This window comes from Drosophila elegans, unplaced genomic scaffold (genome assembly GCF_018152505.1).
Source record: "Drosophila elegans isolate 14027-0461.03 unplaced genomic scaffold, ASM1815250v1 contig_38, whole genome shotgun sequence".
Lineage (NCBI taxonomy): Eukaryota > Metazoa > Arthropoda > Insecta > Diptera > Drosophilidae > Drosophila > Drosophila elegans.
In genome coordinates this window covers 46,501-69,730 of record NW_024545763.1, presented here as the reverse complement: position 1 = coordinate 69,730, position 23,230 = coordinate 46,501, and the positions used below count along the sequence as shown (strand labels likewise).

Below are 23,230 nucleotides of genomic sequence, written 5' to 3'. Positions count from 1 at the left end.
ACGAAATGTTCTTGTTTTAAATTAATAGTTTTTGTTTTTTTGTTAAATTAATAGTTTTTAATAGAGTTTACTGTTTTTATTAATTTTGTTATTATTTACAAACACTATAAGCATAGATAAAGCGAAAAATTTCGTTTCCTCTATGTGTTAAAAAAAAACATTTTATAATATTATTATCAAGTATGACCCGTACGTATTCTGTACACGTTCATCCTAAAAATTTTAAGAATTTTTCGGCCGATTTTCAAGAACGTTCGTGCTAAAATTATTCGTTATACTTTTTATAGGCGAAGCTATTTGAATTGACATCTATTGTAGTTAAATGATTTAATAATAATATGTAGACTGATATAAACAGATTTTATATTTCTAGACGATATTAAGTTGATGTTTTTTCTGTGCAACTCCGGAGTCTTGGCGCGAAAGAATTTATATTGGCCATCTTTATTTCTATGAACTAGAGGTGCAGCCGAAAAAGAAGAGTGAAAGACCCCCTCAAAAAAATTTAGCATGCGCCACTGTGACTTTTTAAGGGCAGTGGATGGTGGAGGGATGATGGTGGTGATGATAAAAAATCCCAACCTTTCGCTTGGATTGGGTTCTGTGGGACTGCGCTATTAGGTGATGTAAAATAAAATTCTAGTGCTATTTAATACCCTCTTCCCACATAGTTCATCCTTGGGAAACAGTTGACTTGTTTGACCAATGTGAAACTACAATTCCACCAAATAGTGAATGCTCTGTGGGAACGGTTTTTTTCGGGATCGACTGCTTGGGAAAGGGGTGGCACTGAAAAAACATCGGCTAAGTATCGAGTAAATAAGTCCGTCACAGTCCGACAGATTTGAATGGCGGACTGATGCCCTCTTTCCACACAGTCCATCCGTTGGTCTGTTTCATCAGAAGGATGAAGGTGGAATGGTGAAAGTGGTCTGTGAAAATGAGAGTTTCACCTATTTTAAAAAAACACAACGGTTTTTCAGGGATAGACTACGTGGAAGGACCAAAGAAACATCGGCTTACTTTCGCATAAATAAGTCCGTCAAAGTCCGTCAAATTTTAACGGCGGGCTAACTGGGAAATTTTTGGAGAGGCAAAACCTTATGGACCTTCCGTTCAACGAATGATAGGTAGTTCATCCAAGCTGGTTGATTGGTCATACGTGATGGGCTTGTTGACAGACAGAAAACCAATTGAAGGCGTATTCTGCAGAACAATATGATCACAGATGGATTAGTGCTGAATGATCAATTTGTTGAAACAGCTGAATGTGCTTATGGGCTTATGACACTACATTGTTGTACTCATTCATTGCTCATTTATTTTTTTAAACTATACGATTTTAAGTAAGTGCGAGCAAGACAAACGTAAGACGATACCAATGAGCAATGAATGAAGAAAATTGAGAGATCACGATACCCGTTAGTAAAATACTGGACCGAATTCAGTAAAAAATAACATTCGATGAAATACCACCGGGGCCGATACAACAATGAGCAAAATTGTATTTAAAAGTACAATTTTGCTCATGCATTAGAGTATATGAAATGTTTTCTACCATTTAAAGGTAACAACTGAAAACCTTTAAACGTTAAAATTAGCGGGATAAACACAATATAATAAACAAAAAAATAAAGTTTGAATAAGTGATGCGAGCAATGTAATGTCACACCCGTATTAATACAAAAATTTAAATTGACAGTGCACATACGAGTAAATTTGTGTATAACGAAAGACGAAGATAATTTATTTTCGTTTTCAGCTGAAAGCAAATATATGTACCGGTGCGGCCACAAAACTTCTCTTGTCGCTGTACTTCACAATAAAAAAAATTCTTGCAAAATAATTAATGAGTTATAGCCTCACTCACGCACGTCTGCTATCGATATCGGAATTGACGCAATAGAGTAGAAAAGCCTGTTACACTTGACAAACGTTCTTCATTGCATCTGAACACCTGTTCTTTGTTTTGATTTGTCCAGGTAAAGCCCGGCTATTTTTGTTGTTGTATAATATGCCTATGTTAACCTGTGTTAAAGTACTGCGTCTAGCCACGAACGAAATGACGCAATTGAGCAACCGAAGTGTATTTAGGCCCTTAATTTATTCATGATTTTTAATTTATTTGGTTTACGTTCTCTTCTTCTGATTTTTCTTATCGATATTTATACCATCGATATACGCTAGCAGATCTGTATCATGGATCAAAGGTCTACTACTATTTTACGCTCCTCTTTTGCTGATCATTATAAAAGAATTTTTGCATCATGATCAATGATCATACGCATTCAGCAGAACTATCGAAAGAAATTTATCACTGATCAGCGGTAATGTTCTTCTGATGAATACGCTCAATATTATACCGCAGCGACTTCCAAACCAGCCTGCATCTTCTTCGTGAATATATCATGATGGCAACTATATCCTCCTAGGTTCTTTTAACAATAGTGGCATTAAATGTATTGCCGTCCACACTTAACTATTACAGCCGATAACTTCACGGCTTGACTTTTTCCGTCCAGTTTTTGATCCAAGAAATACTCTTTTATGACAATAGTTTACATAGTTTTTTTTTTTTCTATAGGGCCTAAAATTCATAGTGAGGGAATACCCAACATGTATACATACAATGTCCCAAATGTTCGATGAATAAATATTTCTGAAATTTATCGAAACACTGACAATTGAACTAGTTCCTTTGTACCAGCTATACTATAACATAAATCATTTATCAAAAAGGAATAACGTTTTTATCTTGCCATTTGTTTATAAGAGCATGTAAACTGTTATTATTAAATCTAAAATAGATGAAGACCTGGTGATTTAAGTGTAGTGAATATGTAATAATACATATACATATGTACAAGGCTTAAGCGCGAATCTACATCAATTGGGTATGTTAAACAATACCACAACTTTGATGAAGTGTGTTAAACCAACCAAACTACTTCTAGCTTGAATATTTGTTAAAACCAATAACTGACATTAATAAAATCGTAAAAGAAAAACTATGTTGTATATCTTAAGAAAGCTTGAAAAATCGATACTGAAATTCACCCTAGCTGAACGTTCATGTAAGCAATGAGAAAATGTGTGTCGACATATGTACATATGTTGATAAGACTTCAAATAATAAGTGCTTTTAATATAGTTTCTATGGTTGCGTTGATACAGGACTAACTAATTTTGTCTTTAATGTTGCCACAAAAAAATCTATTGAATACACACCTAAGGGGCGTGGTTCGGCACTAATGTGTTTAGGGGCTCATAGTTATTCAGCCAACAAACAAAACTTTGGGCGTAAACTTTATAGGCGTATCATATTGGATTTACAAATATGTACATATGTACATATGTATTTGCATTCCAGAGCTTTTGATCGTTCTTTGAAGCGTAAAAAAAATTTGTTTATTTTATTCAAACTAAGGGTATTAAAAGTATTATTAGAAAACAAAAGTAAAATCGAACAGCGATATTATATACATAGCTGCCATAGGAACAATCACTGTTTTCAATTGATTTGATTATACTTATATTATACTTATATTATATTTTATAGCTGGTTTTAATTTCATTAAGGTTATCATTAATATACATATGTACATACATACATACCTGCCATAAAAACGATAGATTAATTCATATAAAAATCATCATAGGTTCTTTGAATTATAGGCATACAAATCGGAATAAAGTTGTTATAGGGAATATTTAATGCTAGTAATAGCTGCAATGGTATATAAATTTCTGTTGCTGCTACTTTAAGAGCATTACGGCCATTTTGCGGTCCATTTTACAAGGACTGCCTTGGCTGGCTTCGACAATCGACCGTGTAGTGGCAAAATTTGAGTCTACGTTTTCGCTACATAATGTTCCGGTGTCCGTGAGAGCAAGAAGTGCTCGAAGTGATGCTCAACAGGACGGGGCCACATGCTCACGCTACAATCGCAATATTGAAAACTAAGTTCGATGAGCGTGTTATTTCGCGAAATGGACCGGTCGAGTGGCCGCCGCGCTCGAGTGATTTGACACCTCTAGACTATTTTCTTTGGGGTTACGTGAAGTCATTGGTCTATGCCAATAAACCGGCGACGTTGCAAGAGCTCAGAGCCAATATTGAACGCGAAATTGCTTGAATTCGATCGATTTATGCGAAAAAGTGGTTGAAAATTGGGTTCAACGATTGGACTTCATAAAACGTGCACGCGGTGGTCATGCGAAAGAAATCGAGTTTCATAATTAAATGTATATGTTCAAATTCGATAGTAAAAAAAAAGTTGGTTGAAAAGTCAAACCGTTTGTGTTTTATTAAAAAAAGTTTAAGCGCTCCTATTGAAGAACCCTTTATTAATAATAATATGATATCACTCTTAATTACAGTACGAATCTTTCATAATCGATTTGGACTTGCACAGATTTCTGACTATTCCAATAAGCATAAAATGCTAGTTTAAACGATATGAAATGGGTTTCATTTTTAAACGCTGAATAACATCCAAAAGCGAATTTTTAGAGAATTACTCTAAAACTATAAAATGTGAACATAAAAACCTAGGTTGAGTTATAATTTAAATATTTTAAGGAAACATAAGTAGCCCTTACCGTAGCTTAAGTCGTTAGGGCGTGTGAAATCTAGCCGTTTCCCGCTTAACTAGCGGGTTTTCCAAAATATGGTACAACGAAAGTTTTTTCAGCTCGAGCTGCTTAAAACATCGATTTGATACGCACAACAAACAAAAATGCTGTGTTTGTCTTATTTTAAATATCTTCTTAAATAAGTATCAGGTTGAAAGGAGTGTGGTGTCGTTAGAGGCGTATTTAATGCCAGAATACAACCAGCTGCAAGGGTATATGAACTTCGGCTTGCCGAAGTTTGCTTTCTTTCTTGTTTTTTATATATGATAAAACTACCTGATTAAAAGGCTCAATGTTCAATTTCTTTACCTTCAAACTTTTTTGGAAAACCAGACCCTTGTCTTTTATGAATTAAAAGGGTACTTTGTATTCGCTAAAAGTTTGAAGGAAATTTGGACTTTCAATTGCCAGATGTGTAAAAAATGTGCACTAGGATGATTACCAACCTACCGCACATATCATATGGACGGCAGTACATGTAGTGACGATGAGTACCGGTAAGCGTGCGCAAGTATCTTAATAAATAATATAGCAATCAAAAGAAATCACTTTCATAAGAATTTAAGAATTTTAAGAGTTTTAGAAAGTCATTTGGTTTCAGAAATTTGTTTGCCTTATTCTGTATCTGTTTGGGACCGGTGGAGCAAAAAGTCTTACTTTTATGGCATGGTTGTATTCTGGCATAAAATACGCCTCTAACGACACCACACTTCTTTCAATCTGATACTCCTTTAAGAAGATATATAAAACAAGAGAAATACAGCATTTTTGTTTGTTGTGCGTATTAAATCGATGTTTTAACCAGCTCGAGCTGAAAAAACTTTCGTTGTACAACATTTTGGAAAACCCGTTAGTTAAGCGGAAAACGGCTTAAAAAACTAGATTTCACACGCCCTAACGACTTAAGCTACGGTAACGAGCTTTAAAAATACATTTGCTAAAAAAGTATTTTTAAGGGCTACTTACGTTTCCTTAAAATATTTTCTTTAAGCAAAACAATTACGGAATTATAACTCAAACTAGGTTTTAATGTTCATATTTTAGAGTTTTAGAGTAATTTTCTAAAAATTCGCTTTTGGGTGTTATTCAGCGTTTAAAAATGAAACCCATTTCATATCGTTTAAATTAGCATTTTATGCTTATTGGAATAGTCAGAAATCTGTGCAAGTCCAAATCGATTATGAAAGATTATTCTTATTGTAATTAAGAGTGATATCATATTATTATTAATAAAGGGTTTTTCAATAGGAGCGCTTCAACTTTTTTTTTAATCAAACACAAACGGTTTGACTTTTCAACCAACTTTTTTTTTATACCCTTGCAGAGGGTATTATAATTTCAGTCAGAAGTTTGCAACGCAGTGAAGGAGACGTTTCCGACCCTATAAATTATATATATTCTTGATCGGCATCACTAGTAGAGTCGATCTAGCCATATCCGTCTGTCCATCCGTCTGTCTATCCGACTGTCCGCCTGTCCGTCCGTTTATATGCAAACTAGTCTCTCAGTTTTAAGGCTATCTGCATGAAACTTTTCCAAAAATTGTCTTTCTATTGCAGGTAGTATATTAGTCGGAACGAGCCGGATCGGACGACTATAGCATATAGCTCCCATAGGAACAATCGGATAAATAAATGAAAAAAAAATTAGAACTTTGCTGTTTTTTAATTTTTTGTTTAGTTCTTCGACATTTAGTAATGGTTAAATATTTCTGATTTACGGTTTTAATTTCATCAAGATCGGACAACTATAGCATATAGCTCCAATAGGAACAATCGGAAAAATAAATGAAAAAAAATTATAACTTTGCTGTTTTTTAATTTTTTGCTTAGTTCTTCGACATATAGCAATGGTTAAATATTTCAGAATTATGGTTTAAATTTTATCAAAATCAGACGACTATATCATATAGCTCCCATAGAAATAATGAAAATATATAAAATAACTATCTAATCATTGAGCTGCAAATCATCATAGTGTAGTAATAAGAACTAAGTAAGCAACTACTCTTAATAAACATGGCCAAAGTAGTTTTAAGTTATATAGTTAAGTTATATTTTAATGTGTGTGTAACCCAGGATATATTTTGTGTGTGCTATTTCTGGTTTGTAAAAGTATGGATGTGTTTTGCATCCCTAAAAAAAAGACGCACGAAGAAGAGAGCGAGGCATTCGAAAAAGGGTGGCCGGTGCGATCAAACGAAAAAGCTGAATAAAAGATAATTAAATTAAAGCAGAACAAAGAACACTATAATTCAGAAGTGGTAACTGAACCTAACCAAGTTATATTGGAATACAAAAATATCCGTTAACATGGCTTCACGCATTAATCTCGGCGAACTCAAATTAATGGAAATCACAAGTTTCTGTGAAAAACTTGGCTTGTCCACAAAGCCGCACTAATTGCGCAGTTAAGTGCTGTACTACCGTCTGAAATTGCTCCGGAGTTGTACTACGAAAAGGTGGAGTCTACGAAAGGTGGAGGCGAAATTGGTGTTGAGATGGCTGTCGCCAATGCAGCCAACAACAACAACGAAGAACAAGTCGGCGAGATGGCTTTCGCCAATGCAGCCAACAACAACAACGAAGAACAAAGCGAGGAAGAAGATGAAGACGTTTTCGGCAACGAACTTAAACTTGTCGAGACAGTTGATCGTGGTGGCGTTCAACTTCCAGGAACCGGCGTTCAACCGAGTACTTCAACCTTTGGCGTTCAACGTAGTCCAGCTAGCAACATACTGGCCGAATCGGGTGGCAATGCTGCGGGAATGTAACAGGCGATGCAAAATTTACGTTTCGAAAATGTGGACCGTCTTTCCAAGCCAGAAATGAACTTGAACACCGTGAAAGAGCTACTCCCAGAATTCCACGGCGATGGCAACATAAACGAATGGTTGCTTGTGGTTAAAAATGTTCGTGATGTGTTCAAAGTCAGTGATGACGTCACGCGTTCATTATTTTGCTCACGCCTAAAGGGCAAGGCTAATTTTTGGCTGTTATCTCGCCCATCACTGTTGTCTGGGAGTATCGACTTGATTCTGACACAATTAAAAATTATTTTTGGAACCAAGGATAACGTCCTGGAAATGCGACGCAAGTTTGAAAACCGCCAGTGGCAACTCGGTGAGAAGTTTGCCAACTACTACTTTTACAAACTTACTCTGGCAGAAGACATCGCTATGAGTGTTCACGAACTAGTGCAGTACTTGATAGATGGCATACAAAATGTACAACTTAAAAACCAAGCGAAACTACTACGTTTTGCAGTGCCTGCTGATGTATTGAAAGCCTTTCAAGATGTAGAGAAACCCAGAGCTCCGGTACATCAAAATAGGATGCAAGGAAAGTCTTCATCAAACGCTGCGACCCCGGAACAGAGGGTCATCAAATGCTTTAACTGCCACAGTCTTGGCCATCTGGCTAAGGAATGCCGCAAGCCAGTACGGGCTGATAGAGCTTGCTATGCCTGTGGAGAAGTTGGACACTTGGCAAGAAAGTGTTTATTGACAAAAAGAAAGAAACTGGCAGCGAATTTGTAAGACATTTTAGAGTTCAATTTAAAAATACGATACATAATCAAATAAATTTTATTCCATAGAGTGCCTCATAGATTCGGGAGGCCCCGTCTCATTTCTAAAGAAGTCAGTAGTTCCCAGTAACGTAATCATTGATAAGAACAAGTTGAATAATACCTTCTTCGGAATAAACGAAAGTAAACTAAATGTAATTGGAAAAACAGTTTGTCTAATTAAAAGTTAAAAAAAAACGTATTGATTGAATTACTGGTTATAACTGAAGAATCTGTAAGGTACTCAATGGTAGTAGGACGCGATTTTTTAAATCTAAGTAATTTTAAGCTCGTACAAATAGTTAACGATGCCCGAGGTAGCGAAATGTTTAGAAATTATATCGAATATTAATGTTGAGGCCGAAAAGAAAAAGACAGGAGAACTTAGAATGTGTGTCGAATATCGTCGCCTTAATAAGATTATTCTTAAAGATAATTTAATTGACGACTTGTTGGAAAGGTTAGCGAATAAAAAATTCTTTTCGAAACTTGATTTGAAAAACGGATTTCATCATGTGTTCAAGGATGATAATTCTGTTAAGTATACGTCTCTTACCACCACACTAGGGCAGTTTGAATTTCTAAGAATGCCATTTGGCTTGACGAATGCACCACCAACATTCCAAAGATTTATTACTAATATATTTGCCGATATGGTACGACCGGGAAAAGTTGTGATCTATCTTGATGACATTATGATAGCGACGGAGAGTTTATATGAGCATTTCGAAATTTTATAAGAAGTTTTCAAACGTATAGTTGAAAACAAATTAAAACTTAGACTTGATAAATGTGAATTCTTGCAATCATCCATTGATTACTTGGGATATACAGACAATGGATTTGGGATAAAAGCGAACGAAACGGGTTTAGAAGCAATTAGGTCTTTTCCAGTGCCCTCATCGAGGTCTCAAGCTTTATAGGATTATGCTCTTATTTCAGAAGATTTATTAAAGATTTTTCTATTATTGCAAAGCCACTTTACGATTTAACCAGAGAAGACAAGAAGAAGTACTTAAGGAAAAGTAAATTGAAGCTCCAATTTTAGCAATATATGATCCAAGAGATGAGACAGAGTTGCACTGTGATGCAAGCTTATTAGGTTATGGCGCAATATTATCACAAAGGAAAAGGGATAACAAATTTCATCCTGTCTTTTATTTTTCGAAACGTACAACCGATGTGGAGTCAAAGCACCACAGCTTCGAGCTGGAAACTTTAGCAATAATAAACGCATTAAATAGATTTCGAGTTTATGTGCAAGGAATAAGATTCAAAATTGTGACTGATTGCAATTCGTTAACTTTAACTTTAAATAAAAAAGAAATAAATCCCCGTATATCAAGATGGGCTTTAGAGCTTCAAAACTATGACTACGAGCTTGAGCAAAGATCGGGAAAAAGAATGCAACATGTGGACGCACTTTCGAAGAAAATCTAATTATATGTCAAAGAAGAGATGAAAATATAAATAGAGTTAAAGAAATGTTCTTAAATCAAAAGGATGAGCACTAATAACTACGAAATGGTGTCGTGTATAAGAAAAGTAACGATAGGCTACTGTTTTGTGTTCCACAGCCAATGGAAGAAAATGTTCTGTACAAATACCATGACGAAATGGGGCATGTAGGAATTGACAAAGTAACGGACCTCATAAGTAAGAGTTATTGGTTTCCAGGTATAAGAAAGAAAGTTGAGATTCACATAAGGAACTGCGGTACTGAGTACAGCATTTTTTAATAAAACAGGTAAAACTGAGGGTTTTTTACATCCTATTCCGAACGGTACAAGTCCGTTTGAAGTTATTCATATTGATCACTATGGTCCGATAAATAGCAAGGAAACGAATAAAAAGCACATACTAGTAATAATTGACGCATGTACAAAATTCACCAGATTATATCCAACCAAGATCGTACAGTAGACCTAAAAACATAATATCTGATCGGGGCAGCTGTTTTACGTCGAAGGAATTTGAGGAGTTTGTTGAACAAAACAATGTAAAGCATGTTAAAATAGCAACAGCTTCGCCACAAGCTAACGGGCAAGTAGAAAGAGTCAATAGAGATTTCGGTCCAATGATAACAAAGTTAACAGACGTAGAGAATAAATAACCATGGCACAAAGTTTTAGACAAAGTAGAGCTTACAATGACCAACACAAAAAACCGAAGTTTGAATCAATACCTACCCAAGTGTAATGTTGTTTTGTGTTAGACAGAGGGGTTGTTATATTGATAGTTTAAAAGAAAATTTTATCGATGAAAGTCAAGAAATTTTGCACAAAGACCTAAACGAAATACGACTACAAGCTAAAATATGCCAGAAAAAAGCGCAAGGATATAACAAAAACTATGTTGATTCAAAACGACAAAAACAGCAACTATTTTCTGAAGGAGATTATGTTGTAGTTCGAAATTTTAACTCGCAGCAAGGCGTATCCAGTATGTTAATTCCCAAATTCAAAGGGCCTTATGTTGTGTCCAAGGTGTTAGATAATGATAGGTACTTTATTGAAGACGTAAAGAACTTTCAGCAGTCACAAGTGCCATATTCGGGTATATAGGCGGTGCATAATATGAAACCCTGGCTTAATGGAAAAGACAAAGTTGATGTTAATGATAGTCCAGGATATAAAAGATAAAGAAATTGATCCTGCTGATGAAATTAGCAATACAAATAAAATTATTGTAAATAAAAACAAAAATAATAGTAAAAACATAGAAGTAAACGACAATTGTAAAATAAATAAATATGGCCAAAGTAGCATTGTTACTAGAAGTAAGTCAACGAGTATCGGGAGATCCTCATAGTCAGGACGGCCGAATTGTAGTAATAAGAACTAAGTAAGCAACTACTCTTAATAAACATGACCAAAGTAGTTTTAAGTTATATAGTTAAGTTATATAGTTAAGTTATATAGTTAAGTTATATTTTAATGTGTGTGTAACCCTGGATATACTTTGTGTGTGCTATCCCTGGTTTGTAAAAGTATCGATGTGTTTTGCATCCCTAAAAAAAGGCGCACGAAGAAGAGAGCGAGGCATTCGAAAAAGGGTGGCCGGTGCGATCAAACGAAAAAGCTGAACAAAATATAATTAAATTAAAGCAGAACAAAGAACACTATAATAGCTTCAATGTTTTTCAACATATACGCAAGTAATTCATAATTTTAATGTTTTCAAAATTATTTAATTCTTGCAATAGCCGCAAGGGTATATGAACTTCGGCTTGCCGAAGTTTGCTTTCTTTCTTGTTATTATCGAATTTGAACATATACATTTAATTATGAAACTCGATTTCTTTCGCATGACCACCGCGTGCATGTTTTACGAATTCCAATCGTTGAACCCAATTTTCAACCATTTTTTCGCATAAATCGGTCGAAATTCCAGCAATTTCGCGTTCAATCTTGGCACTGAGCTCTTGCAACGTCGCCGGTTTATTGGCATAGACCAATGACTTCACGTAACCCCAAAGAAAATAGTCTAGAGGTGTCAAATCACTCGAGCGCGGCGGCCACTCGACCGGTCCATTTCGCGAAATAACACGCTCATCGAACTTAGTTTTCAATATTGCGATTGTAGCGTGAGCATGTGGCCTCGTCCTATTGAGCATCACTTCGAGCACTTCTTGCTCTCACGGGCACCGGAACATTATGTAGCGAAAACGTAGACTCAAATTCTGTCACTAGACGGTCGATTGTCGAAGCCAGCCAAGGCAGTCCTTGTTAAATGGACCGTAAAATGGCCGTTATGCTCTTAAACTAGCAGCAACAGAACCATTATTTTGATTAAAAATTTGCACAATTTGCAATCGCTGTTCAAGTGTGCAGCATTCCATGATGAAATGTATGCTAATGAAGTTTCATATGTCAAGAGAACAAGGACGACGTTCGCCGTCCCTATCGGAAAAAAGTTGAAGCGCACCTATTGAAAAACCCTTTATGAGCAAGGTTATCATAGACATACTTATTTTGTGATCAGAGGACAAAACTGTGCTCTTCGGTTTTTTAATATACAAGTCATTTGGGAACCACTTCTGGTCATGGTGCTGGCTGGGCTCTAGTCCTGTACAAATTAAAAACAAGTGAGGAGGCAAACTTCAACAAGCCAAAGTTTATATACCTTTGCAGATTTTTTTGTTTTAAACTCCAATTTTTCTCATAGGAGCTATATGATATATTCGTGCGATTTAAATCAAATTTAAAAAAAAAAAACTAACAAAAAATTAAAAAACAGCAAAGTTGTAATTTTTCCGTTTGTTCTTATGGGAGCTAAATGATGTTGTCGTCCTTGGCTGTTCTAGTTTCGACTTATATTTTACCTGCAATAAAAAAGGAAGGCGGCAAGATAGACTCTCCTAACGATGCTGATCAAGAATATATATACTTTATAAAGTCGGAAAAGTTTCATTCACTGCGTTCGAAACTTTCGACTGAATTTAGGGGCCTAATTAAACTTGGGTTGCTTCATTGCGTCTTTGCGTCTGTGGCCAGACGCAGTTTTTTTTTTACATAGGTTTTATATAGGCAGGTAAAGATGGGGGAAAAAGTGCGTCAAGTGCATCAGTCTACAAAATTTTTTATTTTACCTATCTTGAATCGATGTTTACTAGATATTTACTCGAATTTTGGCATATCGATATACTATCGTAGGGAACTATCACAAATCAAAATAACAGCTGTTCAGATGCAATGACGCACGTCTGTCTGTCAAGTATAACAAGGCTATAAAATAACCTCTGAAAAAAATTTTTAAAATTATTTTTTTAAAGCATTCAAACGCTTTAAAAAATAATAAAGGAATTTAAAATAACCGTAAATTGTTTTTTTAACAAGAAAGAAAGCGAACTTCGATATTACATTACGTCTACTTTCAAGTTGATTTAAAACACGGCTCTTAGCAGGCAGAAGATGATCATAGGTTCGGGCAGAGCAAATGGCAAAACGAAACCTTTATTAAAAAAAAAACTCGAAATGTTTTGGTGGCAAATTTTGTTTTGGTCCGCGGTACTCTGCGTTCAGCTAAGATTAAGGGTCAGAACTGTGTGCTCTTGTTTTTTCAATAACTACTTATTCATGATAATGGTATTTCGGAGCTTTGCAGTAATAAAACTGTTTATTCAAACAAAAACTTCTGAGTTTAACCTTAATTTTATCTCGTCAAGAGGTGTTTTTGTTTGATTCTATGCATACACACACATATCTATTTATTATTTTACGGTTTTACGGTTTTCCCTATAGGGCCTTACCGGTGTAACTTTTTTTTTTTAAGTCAATTTTTTTTTGTCTAATCTAATCAATTTCAGAAAATATCCTATTAAAGTGGCAAGGTCGTTCCTAAATGGAAGCCTTCTAAAGAGCGACCGTTCGCAGATATGTACCGCTGTAAATGAAACTTTAACCGCGTTGATCCTGAAACGACATATATGAAAACTGCTGACATCACAACTCGTCTACAAGTTCACCGATCAAATTGACACTTAATCATCGTTATTAGGTCTTACCTACAATGACCTACAAACTTTTGGATTGGTTAAAATTTGTCCATTTAGCAGAATTTAAAAAGTATTTTTTTTAAACCTATGTCATTTTGTTGATACCTGATGTTTTTTAAAGATCGTAGGTCATTGTAGGGACAAATATTTAGCTTTCATAATCTTTTTGAATTTTTCGATTTCAGCCACTCATTTGCCCGGAATCAAGTCAGCAGTTGGAGTCCTTTTTTTTCTGGAGCCCCTGTTGTTTTTTTTATTTAAAGATAATTGAATTTAAACTTGAAAAAAAAATTTTTACAGAACCTTGGAATGTGTTTTTTTATAACACATGTGAAAACTGTAGTGGTCCTGCTAAAGTCACGTTTTGGTTTCGGATCGTAGATTCGTAGTTACGTCGACTTTGTTATATCACTTTATTATCAAAAGTTATTCAACTGTTGAAATCCTTTAGCACCAAGACAAATAACACACTGAGATTGGTTTTATATTTTAGTTATTATTTTATGAGCTTTTAATAGCACACGCCACATGCACAGGATTCGTGAAAAAAGGAAAGAGACAAATTCAAATGTGACCAGATTATAGGTCTTATCAAAATACTAAAGTCAGTGTTGTGTTATGTTATGTTATTTTTGATAATAGAATAGGGCTATTCAATACGCCCCCTCAAAAACAACATTTCACAACGTTTAACCAAACTTAAAGTTCAATAGTTACTTCATTACTTATTCTAATGTGGCTAGCGTGCATTCTAGGTAGTGTTACAAAATGGTCCAGCATTTGCTGCAAGGATTGGGGAAACCCAGATAAAACCCAACCAGATCATTATACGTACTTAATATAATAACATCAGATATACAAAATTTAAAATTAAAAAGGAACTTCAATTACTAAACTTAGTTAGATTATTTTTGTTTGTTTTTCAATGTTTCCTCATCGATTAATATAAATCAAGTTAAAATTTAGATAGGTACTTCAGTGTAACGAAATTAGATTAAATCGTGTCTTCTTTTGTTGAGGTTAATCTTCTTGGTGTAGTCCCAATTGCCTTCTTAATAACGAGAATTTTCCAGGTTTCGTGAAGTTGTCTGCCAGCTGATTCTCTGTAGGAATATACTCAACAGAAATAATATTATTCTCTATTTGCTCTCTGGAAAAATTATACTTTATACCAATATGTTTTGGCCTCTTATGACAAGACGGATTGCTGGCTATGCTTATACATCCCTGGTTATCTTCAAACAACTTTATTGGCTTACCAAATTTAATGTAAATGCTTTCTAAGAGGGACTTAAGCCATAATGCTCCTCTTACCGCTTCAAACAATGTCATGTATTCTGCTGAAGCTGCCACAGAATTCTGTCTTTTTGTATTCCAACAAATTAAATTTGAAGTAAACATTTTAAAAAGGTAACCAGATGTACTTTTTCTGTCATTCTCATTTCCACCGCAATCTGAGTCAACATAGCCAACAAATATGTGTTCGTAATTTATATTTTTCTTGAGAATTAACTTCAAATCAATGTTTCCTTTAAGATACCTTAAGACCCTTTTTAATCATTGCCATAGCTCTATATTATTTTTATTAGACGGAAGCGGAGTATATACAGGCTTGCAGTCTTCCACATTAAATTTATTTAAAACTTTTTTAATATACGCAGATTGGCTTAAAGATATCTGATCTTGGCTAATTTCTATTTTCATTCCAATAAAGTAACGTATTTCACCCAAGTCAGTCATTCTAAATTTTGTCATTAGGTACTGCTTAAAATTGTTCAATACTTTTATATCTGATGCTGCTATTACTAAGTCGTCCACATATAGTAAGACATAAATTTTATTCTTGATATGGCCTCTATCTTGACCATATATGCAACGATCAATATCTTGAGGAACTTTCATATATATTTCCTCCTTCAGCGTACCATTGAGAAAAGCAGTTTTAACATCCATGTGATGTACTTTAAGATTATATTGATTTGCAATTGATAAAATAAAACGGAAACTAGAAATTCTCGCAACAGGAGCGAACGTTTCGTCGTAGTCTATTTGATATTTTTGTGTAAAACCGCGTGCAACTAGTCTTGCTTTATATCTAATTGGATTTCCCGTTTCATCATGCTTCAAAGTAAATACCCACTTACAATCTACAATGTTAAATTTTCAGGCCTTTTAACAATAGTCAATGTCTTATTTAATGCATGAGCAGAGAGTTCGACCTTGATAGCTTCGACCCATTAAAACTTATCTTTTCTACTTTCTACTTCATCAAATGAATAAGAACTTCATTAAAAACAGTGTGAGCATTCATTATAAAATTATTTAGACTTAGATATATGTGGGGTTTTTATTTATTAAGAAAGTTATAATTTAAAAGTTAGATTATTAATATTAATTAACATAGTAAGTAATCTTTGTGTTTGATTTAACCGTCGTTTCGTCGTCACACGTCGTTCGCTTGAGCACGTCTTTACTCAACTCGATCTCGTCAGCAACTAACGCTCGTCCTCTCGATGTTGCTCTGCTCGTCTCCTCGTCGTCACATCTCGTTGTAGTGATCGTCGTCTGCTCGTCTTCCTGGAACGCTCGTCTTCTTGGAACGCTCGTCTTCTTGGAATTCGTCTTTTGATCATCTACTCGTCTTCTTCGTTTTAGTTGCTTCTCTCGTTGTCTAGGGCGTCATGTTATACGAATGCTGGGGTTTTATGTGAGGGATTCGGGGAATAATACAATCTCACTCCTACATTCGGCCATTCTGATTAAACATTCGTCTCGAATGTTTCGTCTTTGTCTTCGAGGGTGGGCCACGGCTTAAGGTACTCTGCACAGGTTGAAGAAATTTTTGGTCCATCTGAGTTGCCGACTTTTTGGACATCATAGGCATTATTGTGCTTCACTTTGGTTATTTCGTAAGGACCCAAATACTTCGGTTTTAGTTTGAGACCGCCGCCAAACTGCGTTCGTTTTATGGCTACTAGTTCACCAATCTTATAAGTCATTGCCGGTTTACGTCGTAAGTTGTAGGTCCTCTTGTTTTCGGACTGGATTTTCAAAATTTGTCTTTTTGCCTTGAGTCGAAGGTCGTTGCGCGTGTTCTGAAATAAGGCTATGGACTCGTTGTTGATAATTTCTTGAAGCTTCTGGTCATCTTTGTTTCTCATTTTGACTCCGATTAAAACCTCAAAAGGAGTGGCGTCGATGCTTCTCGAAAAAGTGGAGTTAATGGCTTGTTGAACACGATCGACGTGTCTGTACCACTTTGTGGGATCATCCACACTCAGTTTGGATAGAACTGAAATAATGATGGCATTCAGTCTTTCCACTTGTCCGTTAACACGTGGTAGGCCTGTCGTTGATTTCACCACCTTTATGCCTTCGTCTTCGCAATACTGAAGATAGTCTTGCGCGGTAAAAGCTGAGCCTCGGTCCGATATAATGTAAGCTGGGTTACCAAATATATAACTTTGTCCTCGTAGTTTGGCTATGACTTCGCTGGCAGTGGTTGACTTGGTAGGGTAAAGCCGACAGAATTTCGTAAAGGAGTCGATTACGGCGAGAATGTGCTTGTAATTTTTGCTTGTGGAGTCTAGTGGACCTAAGAAATCAATGTGATAGGTATGCAGCGGGAAATCCTCTTTGTGCAATGGATGTAACCAGCCCTCCTGTTTGCCACGCTTGCGGTTGGTCAAAATGCACGGAATGCAGCAGTCGATGTACTTCTGAATTTTTTCGTCAATGTTTTCGATGAAATACTCGTTACAAATCAGCGCCTTCGTTTTTTTAATAGCAAAGTGTCCTCGGCCATGTGCTCTCCCAATGATCTGCTTCTGCATGTCCTTGGGAACTACAATTAGTTCTAAGTCCTTGAAAAGTTTGTACAGGACACCGGCCTTCAGAAAATAGTCTTCATATGGTGAGTTGGAGTCTTCTAGGATTTTAATAATCGCTTTTAGGTGTTCATCTTTTTCTTGCGCTTGCTTGAAACCAAGGGCAATGGAGTCGTCAACGATCGTCATTATTGGGTACCTGGAAAGGGCATCAACGTGCTTCATACGTGAACCTGAACGGTGTTCAACTTTGTAGTCGTACTCTTGGAGCAAAAGTACCCAGCGTGCAACCCTAGTGCACAGGCTTTGCTTGTCTAGCGTCTTCGTGAATGCATTGCAATCTGTGATTATCTTAAATGGAATGCCAAGGAGATACACTCTGAACTTTGTTATGGCCTCGATAATCGCTAATACCTCTAATTCGTAGCTTGAATATTTTCGCTGAGCATCCGTTGTTTTCCTACTCATGAAGTAGACAGGGTGAAATTGGCCGTCATCTGGTGATTTTTGCAAAAGCACGGCGCCAAATCCATCGATTGATGCATCAGTATGTACCTCGGTGTCATACTTCGGGTTGTAAATTGCCAAAACAGGGGTGGAAGTCAAGTACTTTTTTTAAGGATTCAATCGCGTTCTCTTCTTCTGGACCAATTACGAAATTTGCTTTATTTTTAGTCAGATCAGTCAAGGGTTTCGAAATAAGAGCATAGTTGTAGATAAACTTTCTAAAGTATCCGGTAAGACCCAGAAAACTCTCTAGCTGCTTGAGATTCTGTGGAGTCTTGAATTTCGAAACGGCATCGATCTTCTGAGGCGTCGGGGAAATTGTTTTATTCTCGATGATGTGACCTAAAAACTGAATACGGGTCTGCAGGAAATGACATTTCTTTAGGTTGAGTTCTAGCCCATAGTTGCTGCAAGTTCCTATAACTTCTTTGAGGTTCGATACAGCCTCCTTTTCGTCCTTTGCTGGTATAATGATATCGTCAACGTAAGGGAGAGCGATTCCTCTGCGAGTCAGCGTTCGGAAAATCGCATTAATGTGTCTCTGAAACACTCCAGGTGAGTTTGACAAACCAAAAGGCACCTTAAGGAACTGGTACTGCCCGCTTTGGGTCACGAATGAGGTATACTTCTTGCTGGAATTGGCTACTGGCACATGAAAAAAGCCATTCCTCAAGTCAATCGTGCTGAACATCATAGCTTCTTGTAAGCGATCAAGCTGGTCGTCAATCAGGGGCAACGGAAAATGGTCTTTTATTATTACCTTGTTGATACGCCTGAAATCCACACAAAGTCGTTTGGAACCGTCGTTTTTCTTAGCAAGCACTACCGGGCTTGTAAATTCAGAGTCGGACTCTTCGATTACGCCGTTTGAGAGCCACTGCTCGATCTGATCGTCAATTACTTTCGTTTCAGCGAATGCAAATCTACGCGGACGCGAAAAGATTGGGGTTTCGTCGTTTAAAATGATTTTCATTTCAATGTTTGTTGACTTCGATGGTTTAGGAATGTAATTCGTTATTAGTTCACGCACCTCTTTCTTTGCATACTCACTGGCTGATTGATTAATATCGAGTTCTTCGTTGTCAAGCACTGCTTCGATTTGCATTAAATTGGATTCCAATTCATCTTCGTCAAGATTGTTCAACTTTCGTACACGCAAGCCACTTGGACTGAACGAAACTTCTGCTTGCAAGCACAATTCTTCCCCTATTATCAAACGAGTGTCCATACAATCACACGGAACTATGAAGAAGTTCAAGTCATAAACACTGTTGTCAATCGATACTGCTTGCTTACACTGTCCAATCGGCTTGATCTTATTGGCATTACGATCTTTTCCAAATCCAATTAGATATACACTGCACTCTTTCAACCTTGGCAAAGCTAGCTGCTTGTATAAGTCTTCGCGCAAAATGTTGAACTTGCTGCCCGTATCAAACAGCGCCACGCAATTCTGATTTTGGATTGAAACTGCTTTGCTCGTCATGTCACTGTGCTCACTTAAAACTCGCGCGTTGGGCTTGCTTTCTTCGACTGCCTTTTCACTTTGTGGACAATTCTTGGAAATGTGTCCAAATTTGTTGCACTTGAAACATTTTCTTCCTTTTTCTTTGTTGCTGCAGCTACCAGAAATATGTCCCTTTTCACCACAGTTGTAGCAAACGACTTCCTTTTTGCCACCTCTTGAACCACTTTTTGCTGCAAAAGCGTTTTTGTCTTTTACACTTCCTTCCAGAACTTTCGATTTTGCACTAATTGTTTGGTAGTCCTTCAATTTGTACTTGAATTCGTTAATGTTTTTAGCACCGTACAGAATTGATTTATTTAAAGAAAGTTCGTCGATACCGTCGATCACATATTGAATAAGAGCTTCGTCCTCAATATTTCCTCGGGATGCAATATCTTTCGTTTGCACGTCGCTTGCTCTCTCCTAGTTGCATATGTATTTGTTTGCTGCTTACTCTCGACCTGAACTCATTTAGCAAAGACTCCTTTAATGCATTCCACGAATTTAATCCCTTTTCGCTCAATATAAACATCTTAGCGACACCTTTAAGTGACTTTTTGGCAAAGATAAGCTTTTGTAGCGCATTCCAATCCATAAGTAAGGCTTGATCTTCAAAGTCGCTTATCCATACCTCAACTGGAATTTCATCACTCCCATCAAAATGTTTAATTGACTCTTCTATGTCTCGAAAACTTAGATCAAATCGCGGCATATCAACTTCCTTGATACGTTGCGAATTCGACTTTCTCTTCCTTTCGCCTGTAGAAGGTATTTCTACACCTGTTGAAAAAACACTTCTAATTTCATCATCATTTTGGCTGTCTTCGTCATTTTCCTTCTCTTCGTCGGTTTCCTCGCTCTCTGAATCGACCACTTCGTTGAAAAAGAGAAGTTTTCCAAACTGCAGATTGCGAAAAATGTGTAGCTGCAAATTTTCTACGTCGTAGTTGGATTTATAAACTGCGTCATTTTCGTCATACTGAAAGCCAGCAAATTCACGTAAACGTTTGCGATTGTTTCTGTCTCCTTCTCCTTCGAATATGAATTTGTGAAGTGCGCAAATGCTTTCTTTCGATGCACTTTTCAGCGTATTGGAAATCAGATCGTTTAGGCAAGCCATAGTTTAGAAAAAAAATGATATTTTCAAAGTCGTCTTTAGTCACTTTTCACTTTCACTTTCAGCTTTCCTCGGATACTTCCCGGCGAGCTCCCAAATGTGGGGTTTTTATTTATTAAGAAAGTTATAATTTAAAAGTTAGATTATTAATATTAATTAACATAGTAAGTAATCTTTGTGTTTGATTTAACCGTCGTTTCGTCGTCACACGTCGTTCGCTTGAGCACGTCTTTACTCAACTCGATCTCGTCAGCAACTAACGCTCGTCCTCTCGATGTTGCTCTGCTCGTCTCCTCGTCGTCACATCTCGTTGTAGTGATCGTCGTCTGCTCGTCTTCCTGGAACGCTCGTCTTCTTGGAACGCTCGTCTTCTTGGAATTCGTCTTTTGATCATCTACTCGTCTTCTTCGTTTTAGTTGCTTCTCTCGTTGTCTAGGGCGTCATGTTATACGAATGCTGGGGTTTTATGTGAGGGATTCGGGGAATAATACAATCTCACTCCTACATATATGTGGTCTATTTTTCAATCTTTCGCTTCTTCTAGTTATATCGTTAGCTTTATTACCAATTTCATTTGTTGAAATTTTTCTAGGCTGCTTTCCTTCCTTACTCTCATTCAGGACACCGTTGCTATCGCTATCCTTACTTTCGTTCAGGATCTCTTGTTCAAAACTCTCATTTTATACATTTTTATTTACGTAATCCTTACTCTCATTCAGGATCTTTAGTTTAAAATGTTCCATACTCTCATTCAGGAAATCTTGTTCAAAATATTCCATACTCTCATTCTGGAAATTTTCATTTACCCTATCCTTACTCTCATTCAGGAAATCTTGTTCAAAATAATCCATACTCTCATCCTGGAAATTTTTATTTAGGTTATCCTAACTCTCATTCAGGAAACCTTGTTTAAAATGTTCCATACTCTCATTCAGGAAATCTTGTTCAAAATATTCCATACTCTCATTCTGGAAATTTTCATTTACTTTATCCTTACTCTCATTCAGGAAATCTTGTTCAAAATATTCCATACTCTCATTCTGAAAATTACATTCAACACCTTCCTTACTTTCATTCAGGGGCATACTTTCCTTACTCTCTTTCAGGAATTTCATTTTCTTATTATTATCCTTACTATTATTCAGGATTTCATTTTTAGTAGCTCTACGTCTCTGGCAACCATAAGTTTCTCATTTTCAATATCCCATACCTTTAAGCCGTTTGGTTCGTACCCGACAAATATAGTTTTAAACGATTTATCGTCAAATTCCCGTTTCCTTGTTATGCACATAAACACCAAATTTTTTTAAATATTTCAAAATCGGCTTTCTATTATGCCACATTTCATAGCCTGGCACCATTTACAATGGCACAAGCCTTTTCAGTAATTGTTCTAATCGTTCGCTCTGAAACTTCATTTAATTGTCAAGTGGTAACTTAGTCCTTTCTGAACGCAGAGCTCTCGCATATCATTAGATATACTCCCAACCGTTGTCAATGTATAGATTAACAACTTTAACATTAAAGTGTGTTTTACTTTTTGCCACAAAATCTTTTAACATATTATACACATCCGACTTATGTTTTATTAAATAAGTGAAGCAATTATAAGTAAATTGATCCACAAAAATTACATAGTAATTTTTATTATCAGTTGTTGGTGTTATCGGACCACAGACATCAGAATGAATAACATAAAGAGGACTATTTATATGCTCTTTTATTTTATATTTAGAAAATCGTAATTTGGCTTGCTTTCCATTCAAACAAGCTTCGAATATATCCTCAGAAGGATTAACATTATCAAGTAGACTATTATCATTAAATAAATTCTTTCTAACATTTTTCCTTTACTTATATGACCCAACCTCTCGTGCCATAGTTTATATAAATCTGTATTTTTCGAATTAACTTTATATGCTTTAAATTCAATAACTGGCATATTGTACGCACCTGTGTTTTCAGCAATCGTGACACCGTTTTTGTCAATTTTAACTCCATTTTTGTCGAATACTACTGTTACTCCAGCCTCTTGTAGCCTTTTGACCGATATCAGCTTTTCTGCAACTTCTTCGCAGTACAGTACGTCCTCCAGCGTTATCTGATATTCATTTTTCAGACGGACGACTCCTCGCTTTGTTGCGAAGATATACTCCCCATGCTTAGCAACGGCAATTTTTATTGGAGTTTCCAGATCAGCATGGTCCATAAATAAAGACTCATCATTTATGAGGTGGTCGGTAGCAACCGAGTCAAGAATAAAATTCATGTTCACTTTTGAATTATTTACATTTTTATATACACTTTTCAGCATGAACGCGAAGCCTGGCTTTGTGGTTGCAGTGTGCGCTCGTTTGTTATTCTCTTTGTTATTTTCAGTATTTATTTGTTTATAATTGGCGAAACAATATTTTTTTCATGTGTCCTAGCTTTCCACAATGATGGCATTTTATGTTATTAACTTTTTGTTTCATATTATACGGTTTGCGTGTATTATAATTTGTATTATAATTTTTTTTTTGTTTAAATATATAGCTATTATTGTTTTTATAATTGTTTTTATAATTATTGTT

The 23,230-nt window shown here is 36.0% G+C and overlaps 1 protein-coding gene across 2 annotated transcripts in view; it reads left to right on the top strand.

Annotated features, from left to right (window-relative positions):
* Window positions 1–2,675: 2,675 nt before the first annotated feature.
* Window positions 2,676–23,230, top strand: part of LOC108134543 (armadillo repeat protein deleted in velo-cardio-facial syndrome homolog) — a 37,201-nt gene continuing 16,646 nt past the window's right edge. The window contains exon 1 of one of the 2 annotated variants that reach the window (XM_041708721.1): window positions 2,676–2,894. The gene's annotated coding sequence lies outside the window, so the exon portion shown is untranslated. The other variant, XM_041708722.1, reaches the window with a different exon arrangement.